This window comes from Pogona vitticeps, chromosome 5 (genome assembly GCF_051106095.1).
Source record: "Pogona vitticeps strain Pit_001003342236 chromosome 5, PviZW2.1, whole genome shotgun sequence".
Lineage (NCBI taxonomy): Eukaryota > Metazoa > Chordata > Lepidosauria > Squamata > Agamidae > Pogona > Pogona vitticeps.
This window is the reverse complement of record NC_135787.1, coordinates 142,201,884-142,221,588: the sequence shown is the minus strand read 5'-3', so window position 1 is coordinate 142,221,588 and position 19,705 is coordinate 142,201,884. Positions and strand designations below refer to the sequence as shown.

The following is a 19,705-nucleotide window of genomic DNA, read 5'->3' as shown; positions in this document are numbered from 1 at the left end:
CTGAGGAGCACAATAAGTATAATTACAAATAAATATACCAAATCTCAATGTGATCACTTTCCATGGACCCCCAAACCATAATTGCAATCCTCACCTCAGGATCAACGGGTAGGATTTGAAATCATTTTTAGCAAAAACATTGTCAAGTATCCTCATTGCAAAGCACAATTAGGTTAAAGGTATTAGTGGATATATTATCATCTTTAAATATAGCAAGCTGGGAGTGTCAAGAGAATTAGCAAAAAAACCCCCCAATAATTGCTCTTTCAGAGAGAGAGAAAAATCAAGACAAAAGGTATTCCCTTTTAGGATGCTGATGAATAAGGCTCTTAATTGACAAAGAGAATCAGATTGAAACAACCAGGTGTCTGGAAGAGTATATATCAATAATGCACACAACCACCCCTTCCCTCAAGTGTATAGTCCAAAACTGCAAAGAATTTTAATAGGAAAGTGCAGCATATAAATAATGTACTAAGAGAGCTCTGAATATTTAAGTGGTTATGTAACAAAATCTATAAACTGTATAAAATACTAAAACAAATATCACATAATTTATGAACATAAAAAACACACCTTTTCCTGTTCTGAAATTGATTCTAAATTACACATAGTCAGTGACATGGAAACAAACCGTATAACATGGGGAACCGATACACAGCCTCAAACATCTAAACACAGATAGACACGATGCACACAAAATAAGTTATTATTTCAGGGACGTATTTCATATACGTAGAAACAATGGTTTTTAATCAATAAACTTGAAAATCTTCAACTTAATGGCACCAGAGCTCTGTTACATTGTTACAAATATAAGAAGAAACAACGACGCATAAAATATCAATAATAGAAGTAAAAAGATAAAACAGTTTGTGTCAAGATCTTGCAATCTACGAACAGGATACAGAAAGGAAAAGAAATTGGGTGGGATGATGGAGGCTATCATTGGAGTAGCTGCTCTTTTCTAGCCTATGGAGGGATTCAGATTGGTCTCCCCCTTGACTTAGTGGTCTTCCTCTTATGGAAATGCTTATAATCTTTAGAGGCTTCTGATAGATTTGGTGGGCAAAAGTGTTATTCTGAACAAAATGAAGGCTTCTTGGAGTTGCAGTCCAAGAACACCTGGGTTACCCAAGGTCAGGAACCACTGGCTTATAGCAAAGATATCAGAGACAATAAGGAGAAGCTGCATATTGTATGACAAGGGAGACAATTGTGCTTATCTCTAGAAATATGCAGAATATTGTTTTTTTCTCACATTTGAAGGGATAGCAACACAACTGAGATGATGTGTCTCTTCTCCTAGCGCAGTCTTCCCTAGCTTGACCCCACAATACTGACTGGAGATAAAGGGAGTTATAATCCAACACATCTGGAAAGCATCTGCTTAGGAAATCCTGTCCTAATAGTTGCATTAATAAATACAAATAGGTTTCAGGAAGTCTCTGCATAATTTTAAAGGAGGTTCTCTTCTCTTGTTTAGAAAATGCATCTCTCTACTATGTTTTGCTAGAGTCACATTTTGTTGTGATTTGCTAGCCATTTTGTGAGTTAGGCATATTGCCCAAGGGCTCAGCTGAGCCTGTTAGATAAAAGCAAAGTGAGCAAACTTTACAGCTCATTTTAAATTAAGATGGCTTTGCAAGACTTAAAGAGAACCATGGAGTGTAATGGAAGGGTGTGAGACTGAGGATAGCACGTTACAGACTCCGTTTCTCACTTAGAATTGACACTTGCTATGTGACCTCCTAACCTATTTCACAGGGTATATGTGAGGCTTAAAGCAGGGAGAAAACAATGTATGTCTCTCTGAGATCCTTGATGGATCATGGGCTATAAATGCAGTTATTATTAATGCAGATAATAATGCCACTGTCATCTTCTACATTCCATTTAATATGATCTTCATTCTAAAAACCATGTACACTGGGGTATATAAACTTGTAGCCTGGAATTGTACTCAATGGCCAGGATAATACTGGTATTCACATAAAGTTTGTAGAACAGTTTGTAATCATTGTCACAGTTATTTGCAGGTAATTCACAAGTGCCAGACGTTTCTTGGTGGCATGCCTGGTTATGCACCCAATTGTATAATCAAGATTTGTTGTTTAGTCGTTAAGTCATGTCCGACTCTTCATGACCTCATGGACAAGAGCATGCCAGGTCCTCCTGTCTTCCACTGCCTCCCGGAGTTGGGTCAAATTCATGTTGTTCGTTTTGATGACACTGTCCAGCCATCTCATCCTCTGTTGTCCCCTTTGCCTTGACTCTTTCCCAACATCAGGGTCTTTTCCAGGGGGATTTCTCTTCTCCTGAGATGGCCAAAGTATTGAAACCTCAGCTTCAGGACCTGTCCTTCCAGTGAACACTCAGGGTTGATTTCCTTCAGAATGGATAAGTGTGATCTCCTTGCAGTCCAGGGGACTCTCAAGAGTTTCCTCCAGCACCACAGAAGAATTGATGCTTTAGAATTGTGCTGCTGGAGGTTCTGGTCAATTTCAGCCTCTTCAGCATCGGTGGTTGCTGCATAAACCTGGATTATTGTGATGTTGAAAGGTCTGCCTTGGATTCATATTGAAATCATTCTATCATTTTTGAGATTGTGTCCCAGTACAGCTTTTCCCACTCTTTTGTTGACTATGAGGGCTACTCCATTCCTTCTATGGGATATTTGCCCACAGTGTTAGATATGATAATCGTCTGAATTGAATTTGCCCATTCCCATTCATTTTAGTTCACCGATGCCCAGGATATCAATGTTTATTCTTGCCATCTCCTGTTTGACCACATCTCGTTTACCAAGGTTCATAGATCTTACATTCCAGGTTCCTATGCAGTATTTTTCTTTGCAGCATCAGACTTTCCTTTCACTTCCAGACGTGTCTGCAGCTGAGCATCCTTTAGACTTTGGCCCAACCACTTCATTAGCTCTGGAGCTACTTGTCCTTGTCCTCCGCTCTTCCTCAGTAGCATGTTGGACGCCTTCTGACCTGAGGGGCTCATCTTCCAGCATCATATATCTTTTAGCCTTTTGTTTCTGTTCATGGAGTTTTCTTGGCAAAGGTACTGGAGTGGCATTGCCAGTTCCTGCTCCAGGTGGATTGTGTTTAGTCAGAACTCTCCACTATGACCTGTCCGTTTTGGGTGTCCCTGCACAGCATAGCCCATAGCTTCTCTGAATTACTCAAGCCCCTTCGCCATGACAAGGCAGCAATCCATGAAGGGGATACATTTCAACCAAGATACTTTCCAGCAATTAGCCACAGAAAGTTAGGCAAATCTTACACAAACACCAGTAGACTTTTGACCTATGTGTCTGAGGAAGTGACTTGGACTGAACTAGATTTCTTATTTTTAAAGGTGCCACAATACTATTGTTTTGCTTTTGTCAAACATACTGAAAAGCTAACCACTACCTCTTTGAAAAGAAATTATGATGCAGTGTAAAGCAGGCATGTTATGCCATGATGAAAGTATGGGGCATTACTGAACATTGTAATGTAACCTAACCCTTGTTGGCAGTTTTGCTTCTTGTCCAGTAAGCAGGCAAGACCACCAGCAGCATAGTGCAAGGGTGGGCTGTAGGCCTCACTACATGCCATGGCCTGTGTACAGACTCGCTTGAATATATATTACAACTTCATGCTAAATGCAATACAGTATTTATCTCACAAAAGTCTGCTATAGGGCAGCAATTCCTCCCACATGATGTGCTAGAGAACAATGGAATTTCTCAGAGAGAATCTCACCAGTGGGGGGCAACTACTCCCTGCATTGTGCTTAGTTGACTAATGGGCAACTTCAACTTACTCTGTGCTAAGGCATGGGTGGGTGCAAGCCACCACCAAGGAGAGAGAAGAGAAACTGAATGTGGTTCTTGGAAATATGGTCCTCAGGAACTGCGAGCATGCTGCCAGCTGAGACTCCAGACTAAGATGCATCCAACCAACCTGTTCAGAGTGGTGACGGAGAAGCAGCTACTGGGCAGTAGTGGTAGCTGAAGGTGACACTGATGGAAGAGGCAGCAACAGTGACACACAAGCTAACTTATGTTAGTACTGTGCAGAAGATGGCAATAGTAAACCACTACAGAACTTTCCTTACCATGAATCCTATGATGAGACAGTCCAAAATGAAGCAAGAAATAGTGTTGGAAAATGACTCCCAGGTCAGAAACCACTCAATCAGCTACTGGCGATGAGCAAAATACAAGTAAGAGTAGCACTGCCTCTAATGACACAACTAGATTAAAGATGAAATAACATTGTAGTGGCAGAAGTGAAAGGAAAGTCCGATGCTGCACCACATATGCAATTGGAACATGGCATGTGAGAGATATAAATCAAGGTAAACTGGAAACTGAAAAGCAAGAAATGGAACATATAAACATTCAGATACTGATAGAACTATGTCAAGCCACAAAGACTGAATCTGTCAAAATCCTATCAAGAATATGCCAACAAATATGGAAAACAAAAGAATGGCAAAGACTGGAAACATTCAATATGCATTCCAATTCCCAAGAAAAGAGATGCCAAGGAGTGCAGTAACTACAGAACTATTGCTCTAGTTCTGCATTTCCCATACAAGAAAAGTGATGTTCAAGTCGTTGCAACAATAGATTTTACCTTATATGAAACAAGAAATGTCTGACTGCAATTGAATATTAAAAAAGATAAAAATTATGACGACCAAAGAACTGTACAACTATAATGTACATAGTGAAGAAACTGACATTAAAGATTTTGTATACTTTGGTTCAGTCATCAATCTAAATGGACACTTTAGCCAAGAAATTAAAAGGAAACTGAGACTAGGAAGGGCAGCAATGAAGGAATTAGAAAAGATCATAAAGTATAAAACAAAGCAAAGTGTGCCGCATATATGGGCAGTTTACAATGTAATTATGCAGGCTAAACATTGCCCCACAAGTAAAACTGGGTCAAACCGCAGAAGCCTCTGTGTTGCAAGGTCAGAAGGCCAGCAGTTGTAAGATTGAATCCATGTGACCAAGTGAGCCCCTGTCGCTTGTCCCAGCTCCTGCCAACCTAGCAGTTCGAAAGCATGTAAATGCAAGTAGATAAATAGGTACCACCTCGATGGGAAGGTAACGGCATTCTGTGTGTCTTGTCACGCTGGCCATGTGACTACAGAAACTGTCTATGGACAAATTCTGGCTCTACGGCTTGGAGACAGGGATGAGCACTGCGCCCTAGAGTCGGACACAACTGGACTAAATGTCAAGGGGAACCTTTGTGTTTTGTTTTGTTTGTTTAGTCATTTAGTCATGTCTGACTCTTCATGACCCCATGGACCAGAGCACACCAGGCCCTCCTGTCTTCCACTGCCTCCCAAAGTTGGGTCAAATTCATGTTGGTCGCTTCGATGACACTGTCCATCCATCTTGTCCAGTGGTTCTTAACCTTTTTGAAAGAAACGCCCCCTTGAGCCATTGAGGAAATTATCATCGCCCCCCCTCCCCGCAGTGATGATATCTTTCTTATTTATTTATTTATTTATTTATGTATTTATTTATTTAAGACACTTAAATCCAATGACCCCTGAAAACACAATTAAATTCCAAGAAAATGAAATGCCCCCCAAAAAGTAACATTTAATGATTTAGTGGCAAGTGAATTTTAAGACACAAAAAGAAATATAAAAAGGGCATAAAAACAAATTCAGGAACTAAAAATTTCAAGACAAAAAGTCTGAAACTAAATTAAAATTGGAGGAAAATATATATTCATGCACAATGTAAAAAGGCTGCAGCCATCTTCACAGGTTTGGCTTGCTCCAGCGCCCCCCTACCGCCCCCTTTTGCTCTAGCACCCCCACGCCGCCCCTTTTCGTTCTACCGCCCCCCTGAAAAATGAAATCGCCCCCTGGGGGGCATTATCGCCCACGTTAAGAACCACTGATCTTGTCCTCTGTCGTCCCCTTCTTTTCTTGCCCTCACACTTCCCCAACATCAGTGTCTTTTCCAAGGAGTCTTCTCTTCTCATGAGATGACCAAAGTATTGGAGACTCAGCTTCAGGATCTGTCCTTCCAGCGAGCACTCAGGCTTGATTTCCTTCAAAATGGATAGGTTTGTTCTCCTTGCAGTCCAGGGGACTCTCAAGAGTCTCCTCCAACACCACATCAACACTTCGGTGGTCAGCTTTCTTTATGGTCCAGCTCTTACTTCCATACATCACTACTGAAAAACCATAGCTTCAACTATGTGGACCTTTGTCAGCAAGGTGATGTTTTAAAGGGGAACCTTTACCTTTACCTAAACATTGGCCCTCCCCCATGCAAGCTGGGCACTCAGTTTACCAACCTCAGAAGGACAGAAAGATGAGTGAGCTTTGAGCTGGCTACTTGGGATGGAACCCGGGTTGTGAGCAGAGCTCTGGCTCCAGTACTGCACTTTAACCACTGCGGCACAAAGCTCCTAAGTAGAAAGCTGTGTCACTAGAGACAAAGAACATCCACACTTGTATTCCCAGTCACTATGTTCAAGTGTGTAAGCTAGTCAGTAAAGAAAGCTCTCAGAAAAAAATTTGATTCATTTGAAATATGATGCTGAAGAAGAGCTTTGCAGATAGTGTAGACTGCCACAAAGACAAACAAGTGGGTCTTAAATCAAATCGGCCTGAACTATCTCTGGAGACAAAATGCTGAAACTGAGGCTGTCTTACTTTGGGCACAGCATGAGCAGACAGGATTCTCTGGAAAAGACAATAATGTTGGGAAAGGTAGAAGCCAGCAGGAAAAGAGGAAGGCCAATTACAAGATGGCTTGACTCCCTTAATGAAACCACAGGCATGAGTTTACAACAGCTGAGAAGGGCTGTTGAGGACAGTGTACTTTAGAGAACAGGGGTGGAAAGGAGTTAATAAGCCTGCTTATTTTATTTTCCTACTGTTCACGAGTACATTCACCTCTTGCTTTCAGCACCCTCTGAATTTCTGGTGCCCTGGTGTGTTTCATCAAGTAGAACCTGCAGATAACTCCAAAATAACATTCTCAACTTGAGTGATAAGTAGTGGTTTTAGCAGTTCCAACCCTGTTTAGTCATTTAGTCATGTCCTCCATGTGAGTTTCCATGGTCAAGTGTTGACTGCAACACCCTGGATAACCCAGGCTGCAATCATACTAGAGAAATTCCCGCCCCCTGTTTTTTACAACTTCTGCTTCCTGTATAGTCATATGTTGTGGTCATGTGGCCTGTGGTAGCGGTTCATACATTTTTAAAAAACCGCTTGGCCCTTTTTTAGGATAAATTAAATGAGGTACTTTAGTCTACACCACTCAAGTAGGACATACAGTCTTTTCTGTGCATTTCTCTGTCCCCCTTCCCTTTTGAAAAAAAAAACACCACTTTATGGTACCCAGCCACAAGGACCAGTGATCACTGCACACAAAAGACCAGCTAATGACACCCATCAATCACAGTGACAGATCATTTCTCCCCTTATCACAACAATACACCCACAACAAAAACACACGGATCACCATAATCACCCTATCTCCTGAAAAGGACAAAAGCTGATCCCACAGCTATAAATACTCAACTATCCAACAAACTAGGGATGTGGTGGCGCTGTGGGCTAAACCGCAGAAGCCTGTGCTGCAGGATCAGAAGATCCGGCAGTCGTAAGATCGAATCCACGCAACGGAATGAGCACCCGTCGCTTGTCCCAGCTCCCGCCAACCTAGCGGTTCGAAAGCATGCAAATGCGAGTAGATAAATAGGGACCACCTCGGTGGGAAGGTAAACAGCGTTCCGTGTCTAAATCACACTAGCCATGTGACCACGGAAAGATTGTCTTCGGACAAACGCTGGCTCTATGGCTTGAAGAGCGGGATGAGCGCCGCCCCCTTGAGTCGGACATGACTGGACAAAAATTGTCAAGGGGAACCTTTACCTTTACCTTTATCCAACAAACTGCAACAGAGTACAGACAGAGTTCTGACTCCTGTCCTCTGAAGATGCCGGCCACAGAGACTGGCAAAACATTAAGAAGAACATCCTTCAGAACACGGCCAAACTGCCTGGAAAATCCACAACAGCCACTGTGTGGTATGTTGGTGTATTGGCTAATCCTCTGTGCTGTGAGAATACCTCAAAAATGTGTTGTCTTCTTAGCACCACCTTCTTAGCATGCTGTCAGTGGCAGGCTAAGAAAACCCTCCTTGGGTACTTGAAGCCGTACTTGACAGAAACATACCAAAGTGCCAATACACCTGTTGGCAAATTAATAAAAAATAATAATTAAGGAGTCGAACAACAGCAAATGGGTGTGGTAGGATGTGAAGGAAATGAATTGATTTAGTAGTGCACATTTCAATGGGATGTTGGCTGTGCTGCACAATGAAATGCGGAGCAAACATAATAGTAGCCTCCCAGTGGGCTGGATTTGGTGCAGAGATAGCATCAAAAGAAACAGTAATGGCCCTATGTTGGCTGACCCAAAAGGGTCAAAATTCAAGAGGAGTAACTCGAAAACATTTTTTTCTGATGTGGCCACAGCCTCAAAGCTCTCCCAGTGCCTCAGTAGCCAAGCCCTTGGGCAAACCCCGCTTTATTTTCCAACATGTCGTGGCCCTGCAGTTGCAGCTGCTGCCTGAGGGCAGCTGTCTCGCTCTGTTCTCATAGCAGGGGCCGCCTCAGCCTTAACAAGTCCGAATCGAGGTCCTCTTCCACAGCGGAGCGACAGAGACCGATGTTTCTCCCGGGCCTTCGGATCTTTCTCAGACGCTGGAGGGAGACAGAGGCCAGCTTTTCAAAGGCGCCGCGGTTCGGCGGCAGCCTTTCTCGCCGCGGCAGCCAGCAGGCGCTCTCGCTTCAGCCGGAAAAAAAAGGGACGGAGGTGAAGCGAAGTGGAGAAGAAGGGAGCTAGCCTGAGTCGGGCGAGCACTCTTTCCCCCGCTCTGCGCTGCACCGGGAGCAGGTCTGAGGGCTTCTGCTGCCCTTCTGAGGGGACGGGGGAGGGGTTTCGGCTGGTGGAGAAAGACGGCCGCCCATCCACCCGAGGCTCTCAGAAAAGGAGGGCAAAGCCGTCAAGGGAAAGACAACTCCGCCGGGAAAGGCATTTTGAACCCGGGTCTCGGAGCTGGGAAGGACCAAGCGAGGGAGCGACTGTTTCCGGACGCAACGCCTCCGTCCCGCGGGTTTCTCGTTCACCCCTTTGCTGTCAAGCCTTTGGTGGCTTTCCTGCCCCTGGACTTTTGCCTCCGCCTCAGGGCACGTCGGGCAGCCCTGCTTAGATGCGCTCCCCGGGTGGAAGTGCGCGGGAGGGCGCTTGGCCGGGATGTGGGCGGCAGCTTTTGCCATTCAGCCCGCGACGCGCCCGGGGAGGCGGCCGGTGTGAGGAACTCTGACGGGAGAAAGAGGTCCTGGAGCCGGACGGGCGGGGCGGGAACACGCCGCCGCCAAAGCCGCTGCGACTGCCACCCTTGCGCTGAGCGGATGATCCGACGCCAGCTCACCCTGACCTAGCGCGCCTGCTTGGGATCTCGCACGCCCCCCCCTCGGGCAAAGAAGGGTCCGGAGGCTACGTGTGAAGAGCAGTTCCGAGACGGACACGCGAACCTGCCGCTTCATCAGGCCCTGGCCTGAATCCCACCTACCCCCCCTCCCCATCCCTTCCAGTCCCATCCAGGCGGATGAGTGAAAACGGTACGATCCGGGCGAAAGCTACCGTCTGAAGAAGCCAGCCAGCGATTTGGAGAAGTTATACGCGGACTGGCTCGCCGGGAGGCAGGGAGACTTATTTGTGGCCTCTTTTTTTTTCCTTTTAAATTCCTCTTCCCCCCCTCCCCCGGCAGAACTGGAAGAGGTGAGGGGGAGAGGAAGGGATCCGGAGAATGGAAGGAGACAAAGTGGCCGAAAGTGGCTCTGCGTGTTGAAAAACCGAGCCAAGTCGGCCGAGATGGAATCGTAACGGAGCGGGAGGGCGCTTTCTCTGCGGCACTCTGGAGAGTTTGGGTTGCGCGCTCTCTGCGTGGATCGGGGCTCCGCGGGGCTGGCCGAAGGGCGGGAAGCGGCGCAAAGGCTGCGGAGCTCACAGGTCTTTCCCCTCCTCTCCAGAGGGAGAGACGCGAGAGCGGCCGGCGCTTCTGCCTCTCCAGGCCCCCCCTGCCTTTTACCTTTTGTATGAGTGGGATCGGGAAATCGCGCAAGCGGATCCGACGCCCGGCCTCTCCTTCCCGTACCCCTTTCCCCGGTTTGCCTCCGGATTGATCCCCGGCGACAAGGGGCGCAAACTTCTCTTCTCCACGAAAACATTTTGCCCCATCTTGAAAAAGTAGCTCGCCGTGTACACACGGACTCCCCAGCCCGCTCCCCAGCCCCCCAACTCGCCCCACCTCACCGCACCCCCACCCAATGCTACCGGATGCTGCAGGCGGATTTGGAAATTGGAAGCGATGCAAGTCCGATAAGGTTGGAGTTTCCCTTTGGGATCTGAAGGAGGATCGCTAGGTGGTTCCTTAAGGAAGCGGGGCTGCAGGTAGGTGAGGGAAGGCGTCGCCGCCGCCGGGGCTGCCTGACCAGCCAGGGCTGGGCTGGGCTCAGCAACAGCAGCAGCTCCTGCGCCCTTATTAAGAAGGCAGAAGTCTAGAGCTCTTAAAGTGGATTAGCGAAGCCTTTTTACACCCAGTAACCATAACTACCTTCTATCGGTTTCTGTTCATGCTAATGGGTGCTGTGGGGATTGCAGCTGGTCCTGATTAGGGTGGTCTAGTGGTTCCACGCAGCTCAATCTGGAGTGAAAAATAACAAAACGGAACAAAACCGGTGCTGCTCCTGTCTGGGTCCTGGATGATGTTATGCTGCATGGGCATTTCACATGGGGTGTGACTTTTGCAGGGAGATGTGGAAGCTGGATCCCTTTCTGCCTGCCTGGTGGTTGGATCTACTCTCTGGACTATTTCTTTTCTTGTCCTGAGAAAAAATAGTGGAAGGCAGCAGTCAAATACACTGCACTGGCCAGAGGTGGGAGAAAGCAGGGGGCCAGGGGAAGTTTGAAAGGAATGTGGGTCTCAGTGTTACAAGTGCATACCTAGGATCAGCTGACTATTATATTGTTAGATCTTAGCATTTGTGAAACAGGCTGCGTTGAAACTGAGAGATGACAAAGGCAGGGGGCTTACTTCTGAGTATGTGTGGGTGAAAAGAATATTGTATTCTTGTTCGGAATTGTAACATTGAGATCTGGTAGTGGTTCTGGAGGAGGTGACCGAGAAGGCAAATGGTTATTTTGTGTACCATATTCTTTGTTAAATGGTTCTTTACCCACCTCGAAAGAGATCCTGGAAAAACCAATGGTGATAAACTGACAGGTTTCTTATCTCTGTCCCATTTCCAGATGATTCCTGCTGAGTTCATAAGGAGATTATAAATATCATATTTGAAGAAATGCACTGGGAGCTGGGCACATATTTTCCTAGAATCCTGTGTAGATTTGTTATAGCGTGATCAGATTGTTTGAAAAGAAGCCCCCTGCCTGATTCTATTTTAGGAAGCCATAAATATCCAGAAATATTGGTTATTTCTTCAAAATAAGTGACAGTCTCTTCGAATCAGAAGGCATTTTGGTCATCTGTAATGACACTGGATTTGTATTAACTGGCCCCTTCATGCTCCAGTGTGGATCAATGAGATGTGTCAGGTCTCTTCTGTGAAATCCTCACACTGTCTGTTTCTTATTATTTTAATCCTTTCCCCCTCCCTCCCTCCTTCCCTCCCTGTATATCTGCAGGAGGAGATGCAGAGCCATCTGTAAGAGTCTATTGATTTCTGTGCTTAACTCCTTTCATAAAGAGCAAGGCAGGTAACTTCCAGAGCCTCATATATCCTGAGATATTTTATTCTGTTTAGATACCAGTTGCTTTATTGGATGACTTCAGGGAGAAGTTAAAGAGGAGAATTGTTCTATGAATCCCTGTGGGGGGAAAAGAGCTTTTATAAAGCCTGAGGTTTATGACTTCTTTCCATGTAAATGCTCTCCCAAGTTGTGGCTTATGAAGGGAGACCAGTTTTTAAAACCATCTGCTTTCTTTCTCCCCATTTATCATATATTATAAATGCAAATTGCCATTTTGCCTGAGTTGCTGTCCTGTGTTGGAGAGTGAGGCCCTCTGCACACCACTGCCTCCCATTTCAAACACCACTGCCTCCCTTTGCAGAATCTGGAGTTTTCAAATACTAGCTGAATTTCTAGTACGGATCTTATAATGGAAGCAATAGAGGCAGTTCTCTTGAGTACTCTGAAGATGCATGGTTAGTTTTCCAGCTTTCTTTTTCTGACTGTATTGATCCTTTCTTTTAGATTACAGCTGCCTGGGACACTTTTAAATTCAGTGTATAGTTAAAAGAGTCTGTTCCTCACAGTTAAAACAGCGTGAAAGACGTTTTACCACCAAGGTGCTATTGGGTGAAGACTTTGTCTTTTGTGTGTGTGTGTGTGTGTGTGTGTGTGTGTGTGTGTGTGTACGTGTATACACACGTCGGCATTTTTACACAAATATAGAAACCTGAGTAAATGTTCAAAGCATAAAGGTTTTAAATTATCTGGTCATAACATTGGTTGGTTTTAAACACTGATTAATGAAATGCCATTGGCTTTGAAAACTATGTTTGTGAGTCAGTGGAAAATAAACTGGAAAAGTATAGTGGCATTCAAAGCGTACAGTATATATGTTATTTGTGAATTAGAACCCATTGATTTAAATGCATCGTATTTCTATGTATGTCTAGTCACTACCAGAATCCTTTTGGTCGTCATGTGTCTAGGTAGTATTTCTGTGCTAAGCTGATTTTGGTTGACATCAATTTTGTATTAGGACACGATTGTTGGATATAAATTGTGATGTTGAATAGAGCCATGAGTGATAATAACATGGCCACTGGAAAACATGACTGATGTGGTATCTAGCTGGGATTATTTTGACTCCTCTCATGCGGCACAGTTTACTGCTCCAGTCCCATGAAATGACTGACTATTGCCGAAGAACATTTTAAAAGCATATATGCATCTAAAGTGCATCCCTGGTACACTGTGATAGAATTGGATATATTTGTGTTGCAAGACTCTTCTGAAAATCATAGGATTTCACCATTACATCAAAGGACAGAGAATACAGCAGACAAGTGAACTGGAGTTAGAGACCAAACCATAGAATAGGTACTGCATTAGCGATCTACTCCACTTATTCAAAAGCAAAATTCTGTGGAATGAGTCATAGGACCTCGTAAACATTTGCTTTCAGAAAGCTCCTGCTCCAAGCTTCATAGGATTCTTTAATAGCTAACGACATTTGCAGTGTAATCTACATGAATTTATGAAATTGCTGTAGACCAAGCTCTAAACCATTGGTATATCTACCCTACCGTCTACCCTCAGTGGCTTTTCAAGATTTCATGAAGTGTTCATGGAATCATTGAAGCTAATGAAAAAGCTCATAGAAAAATAAGTTCTCTAAGAAATGTTTTATATTAGTGAAGGAGTACTTTTTCTTTTTGAGAAAAGACACTTCTAAATGCAAAGCTGCATACACAGCAATGGGGCAATATTTGAATATCTCACTACACAATACTTAATGCTGTGGATTTGCTCAGATAATTTGAAAGTATAGTACGAAGTGTATTGACCTCACTCTTTAGCTAACAAGAAAAGAAAACAGTATACAATAATTCTTTAACTAAGAAATTTTATCATTCAGTATCAAATACAATCATTTTTCTGAGGTGTTTAAATAAAATAAAACGATTATTACTTGGGTGAAAAGCCCATGTTTACTTCACTATTTTCCTGAGAAGTTTCATCGAGAGGGCAATCTTACATAAAATTACTCAGAAGTAAACCCAATTGGGTTCAGTGGGATTTATGCCAATTTCAGTGTTTGAGATATTGCATTTATCTGCTTAATTCAATTCATTATTAAAGAACAGCAATTCTTTATTAAACAACAGAGATCAAAGAGCAAATATATCTTTCAGTATCACCAGTGTGAAAATTTAAGAGTATAATAAATCCAAGGATTATGTGCATCTGATATGTGCATGTCATCAACCAGAGAGAGAAAGAAGAAAAATGCCATGAATGAAGGAATATGCAACCTAAGATTCTGAAAACCTGCTGCATTTATATCCGCTCAAATTTGTCATCTCTGATTTAAATATCCTCTTTAAATTCAAAGCTGTATTGTCACGCAGAACAGTGACTTTGAAACAGTTTATTCAAAATATAATTGCTTTGACAATACATACGTGTTAGTTCCTTTAACAAATCAGAGATCCTTATGGGTGAACAAAAGTGCTACTGTGAATAAGCTGTCACAGTTTAAGTGCTGTTTAAAATAACCCTCAGATTAAGAAAATGCAGGAATAACTTCATTTGCTATTATTTCTTAGGCTGCAAACACATGAATGGAAGGGTAAAGTCCCTGAACTTCATAGGATTTATTTCTGCGTAAACATGAAAGCATTGCGGTGTTAGTATTACAGGATTATTCTTTAATTGTGCAACCACAGAGTAAATATTAGCAAGCATAGCAAAAATAAAAGGCATTTGTTGGTGCCTGTAAACAGAAACATTTCTAATTATGAAGCAGTAAATAACATTGTAACCATAGAACTCCATGTGAAAAGGCTATGACCAATTTATATGTCAAAATATAATATAGTTTCTTTCTTTCTTTTTAACAATAGGAATGATGTGACTCACAAGAGACATTAGCTATCCATGCAAGTGGGCATCAGATACACAAACATATTTTCGGAGAGCAGTAACTTTACAACCAAGTCTGTTGAAATCAGAAAATTTCATGAATAGTGGTATCACTAATACTGTAGCTTCTAGGCAACATTTTCATATTGAGTCAATCCAGAGCCCCTTAACTGTATGGTCTATAGATACATCAGACCATGATTCTGCCAATGTAATTTTGTGGTTAACAACTTCCATCCAACTTCTGATAAATTGTACACTGTGAGTTGCCTATTAAAAGGAAGAAGAAAATAATGTCAACTCCATGTACTCATCTAGGACTAGAGTGCAAAGCTATTAACTGTCGGAATACTACAATTCAATCAGATTTTATGCTATTGCTTTTATAGAGTATATTTGAAAACATACTTTATTGAGAGAGAGGGAAAGAGATGGCAGGAAGGTGAGAGGGAGAGACAAAATAGAAGATACTGCTTCTGTGTAACTGTGAGAATGGTACTTGGCATATGTGATGACAATGGGACAGTTAAGCAAGAAAGAAGTGTACACTAATTTTTTGCAACCATAGCCTCAGATTTTGGAAGAACTAAATAAAGTGCAGGTTATGGAAAATGTCTTATGAATTTGGTTCTGTGGCCGTCATATGTGGGAAACAATTAGACATTAGAGCAAACACTATTCATACAGGTAAAGATTTTCAGGCGTTGAAGGATAAGGCTTATCATGTACATGCCTGAACAGAGGAATGGAATCAGCTGATGTTTTTTAGTTACCAAGGTGGCAAACTTCCCTGGACACATGGCTTGTATTCTGTACTAAATCTTTATTATACTATATTATGTGTTGACATTTAAATTGGTCATCTTATGGATCCTTCAAAAATAATTATGAATGATCTTTTCTCTGTCCACTGTTTCATTTCCAACTACTAAGGAAGGTCAGTTGCAGCAAGGAAAGCTTTTTTTCTTCTTTCTTTTGAAAACTGGATCACTTGAGTCCAAGGTATCATTCACATCACAAATATTTGAAAGGATGAGGTCAAATGATTAAATTGTGTAACCTGGCAAAAAGTGAGTAAGTACAGTAGGAAGTAGACAACTGCCATTTAGGAATGCTAAGGATGGGAGCAGCTTCCATGATTAGAAATCTGAGCCTAGCTTTGTTTTTAAGAATGTTTCTGGTGTAACCATTCCTCGATTAATGGTAGGTGACAACTGTGGGTGAAATTTTCCACAGCTCTCTGCGAAATGCTTCTCTTTTGCTTCAAGGATATAACACAGGCAACAGTCAGAAGAAGTGTCATTTGGATGAAGCCCAGGTCTCTTCCAGCACAGCACATTAGCCATGTGTTTAAGACACCATAATGGCACATCAGACATGGAGCTTGCTTCTCATTCATATAAAATATTTATATGTGATTTACTAATAGTGGTTGTTCAAATGATTTATAAAAATTTAAAGGCTAGCAGCCTAAAGGACTATCTGTACCAAAATAAATGAATGAATGAATGAATGAATGAATGAATGAATGAATGAATGAATGAATGAATGAATGAATGAATGAATAAATAAATAAATAAATAAATAAATAAATAAATAAATAAATAAATAAATAATAAAAAAGACATAGCCCCTGCCCTGCCAAAGAATAGCCTGTACGTCTGGCTTTAAATGTCAACGATTACCTGAGACATCTCAAAATGGGGATCGAGCAAATGTGAATGCAATTTAAAACACGAGGCAGCACCACAGGAAAGGTTATGTTCCTGGGAGTGAACCACCTGGAATTGGAAGGTAGCAATATGCAAGGATAGGCTTCTCTTGAAACACATAATACTGTATATGATTTAGAGTGCACTTAGTGTTGTCCTTTTTAAAAACTTAAACAGGTGGTTATATCTTTTTGGCCAGACAACTGATTCAGATATGCAGAAATAACACATACAACAGTTGTTATGCCATAGTTCTTGGTAGACTGTATCATTAAAGACAGTAGGTGGGAACTTAAGTGTTTGATTGCTCCTCCATTGAAGAAAATCATCAGGAAAGGTGATGTATCAGTTTCAGACAGGCTTTCCCTAAAAATGGTATAAGCCAAAACCAATTTTAGTCTCAAATTTAGTAGATATACTGAAATGAATGGGACTTGTTAGTCAACTTGAAGTCTTTCTGATTTCAGTTGAATGACTGTGATTGGGACTAAAATTGGATTTAGCTCTATGTTTCCATATTCAGAAAGCTTTTCAAAACTAGGTGTCAGCATTCAATTATGAGATCAATTTTCCGCCTGAAGTGGCAGAGCTCAGAAAGGCCTGTATTTCTGCTGCTTGAGGACATTTTCTTTGTTAAAATAATAAGTAAAACCTACATTTTGTTTATTAACTTCATTCTCTAGTTATTTTTCCTACTGAGAATACGTTTCTTGGACTCACAACATGTGCAGTTAGACTGGCAAAATTTGATGGTAACAATTTGAGTGCCTGATTCTGTCTGCTGAGAAACGCAAAGGAAGAAATGTATAGGTTTTGGAAGACTCAGAAATGTTTCACAGACAGAACTTCTCTAATGCAATTTTGCATTTTGTTATGTGTCTTGTTATAATCTGAACCTGACCTTTCAAGTTATAATTTACTTTTCCTTCTTAAGAACGATTCACAGAAACATGTCTTACATCAGTTTATAACACAAGCTCAAGATATGAACAGAAGTAAGCCCAATATGGCAGCCAGCTTTTCAGATAACACCAAGCTGTTCAACAATGCGAGAAATAAAAGACTATGAAGAGCTTCAAAAAGATTTTTTTTCCAGATTAGACAAATGGCCTGCAATGTGGCAGATGAATCTCAGTTTTAAATATATGTAATGTAATGTATGTTGCTACAGAATATGTCAGTCACATAAGTACCAAGGGTACTTGAACTGAGTGTGACTAAGCAGAAGACAACCTCTTGAGATTGTGGTAGATTGTTCAATAAAAATGTCAATTCAGATTGTAGTGGTGGTGAAGAAGGCAAATTCCACAGTGGAATTGATTAGGAAGGAGACTGAAAATAAGACAGAATGCATTGAATTCCTTTGTGTAAATCAATAGTACAGCTGCATTGGGAGTATCGTATAATTTTGGATGTCACATCTCAAAAAGGATATTGTATACCTGGAGGAATATAGGAAATAGAGGTGAAAATTATTCATAGGTGGGAACATCTTCGATATATAAAAAGGCTGAAGTATTTGGGCCTTTTTACTTAAATAAAATAAACAAATCATCAAACACACCTAATGGGAACCAGAGCAGAGGACTGTAAAAAGTGTGCATGTTGTAGATAAATTAGATAGTGAGAACCTTTATTTTCTTTGCCATCATAATACTAGAATTAGGGTCACTTAGTAAAATTGGTAGTAGATTGATTCAGGGCAAGTTAAAAAACAAACAACAGATCTTCCTGTACATTCAGCTTTAAATTCTGGTGTTCTCAGCCACAATCTATGGTGTGGCATTCTTATGCAAACCAACTGCACTGTAAGCACTGTGTTGTGAAAGTTCTTACTGTGGTGATTCATGGTGGCTATTTCAGGTATCCAGGTTACCTGTTAATGCTGTTTCATCAAGTAGCAAATGTAAGTATGTGAACTCAAGATAGTCACATTTGTTTTTCTATTTGTGTATCTTATTTGCCAGCATGTGAATGCTGATAATGATGCAATGGAGACTTTTAGTTACTTGCAAACCTTTCCCATCATTTATAAGACTGGAAAATGTTGAGAAGCTGATGCTAGTCAATATTTATCATTATGCCGTAGTGTAATGTGCTTATTTGACAAGCATTTAGCTCTTATTACTGAAATTGCTTAATTTAAATGCTAGGGCTCCCAATTGCTCTTACAGGAGGTCTACTTTAAATGCAGGTCTTTGGCTTACATCATTTGACAAAGAGTGGTCTTTGAATGCATAAAGAGTATACTTTCCACAGTGCTTGGTGACTACAGAATATTCTCTTATCTTAGTTTAGAGGCTGTAGCTTCCAGACATTGCTCTGAGGAAAAAAGAATTGTTGATGTTTCCCATATTTTTAGAAAATGAATTGTTACGGCTGCTTTACTTGAATGGTGCACTGCAATGAAAGAGATAAGCAATAAGATGTGAAAATGGAGTTTCTGAAAAAAAAATCACAAATGGCACTCGCCTTGTTATGTTTACATGCCACTATTCATGTTACAGGTACTCTCTAGTTACATACTTACAAACACCACTGGCACTTGTAATGGAATCTGGCCATAGAACCAAATGCTATTGCAATGCTAGGAAAGTATTCTCATTGAAGCGAGAAGTTTTGTCTCTTATTTGTTTTTTGGGTTGTTGTTTTTTTGCAGAAGAATAGTGATTTCGACAACCCAAATGTCAGTAGATTTTCTTATCACCTGCACCCTGAACAAGACAAAAGTATAAAGACAAAACAGAAACAATTTACATTACGTGAACAGGCATGTGTTACATATTCAGAAAAAGGGGTGGATGGATGTTTGATGGTGTCTTCAGCTACTTTAAGGATTTCTTTATGGGCAAGGGTCCATATATGCTGTACTCAATAATTCTTATAGTAATTGAAGTTTGACATCATGGTATGTCAATTCCAGCATCATGAAAAATTGACTTGTTTAAGGTCACTCATTGAAACTGAGGCTATTCTACTTTGGGCATATCATGAGAAGAAAGGATTCTCTGGAAAAGACAATAATGCTGTGAAAGGTTGAAGGCAGCAAGAAAAGAGGAAGACTAAATATGAGAATGGATTGAATCCCTTAAGGAAGCCACAGGCTTGAGTTTGGAGGGCTCTTGACAACAGGCCATTTTAGAGATTGCTCATTTATAGGGTAAAGTCGGAGACAACATGACAGCACATAACAACAACAAACAAGGTAATGTATTAAATAAATTTATTTTTTATTTCTCATTTTTCATGACTTATTTATTTGTTGT

General features: G+C 41.6%; 1 protein-coding gene across 10 annotated transcripts in view; it reads left to right on the top strand.

Annotated features, from left to right (window-relative positions):
* Positions 1–9,532: 9,532 nt before the first annotated feature.
* TAFA2 (TAFA chemokine like family member 2) overlaps positions 9,533–19,705 on the top strand; it is a 203,176-nt gene continuing 193,003 nt past the window's right edge. Inside the window, exon 1 of one of the 10 annotated variants that reach the window (XR_013537053.1) lies at positions 9,533–9,834. The gene's annotated coding sequence lies outside the window, so the exon portion shown is untranslated. Of the gene's footprint in view, positions 9,835–10,045; positions 10,507–10,584; positions 12,279–19,705 lie in introns of those variants that run through there. The other 9 variants (XR_012087391.2, XR_013537050.1, XR_012087389.2 and 6 more) reach the window with 9 other exon arrangements.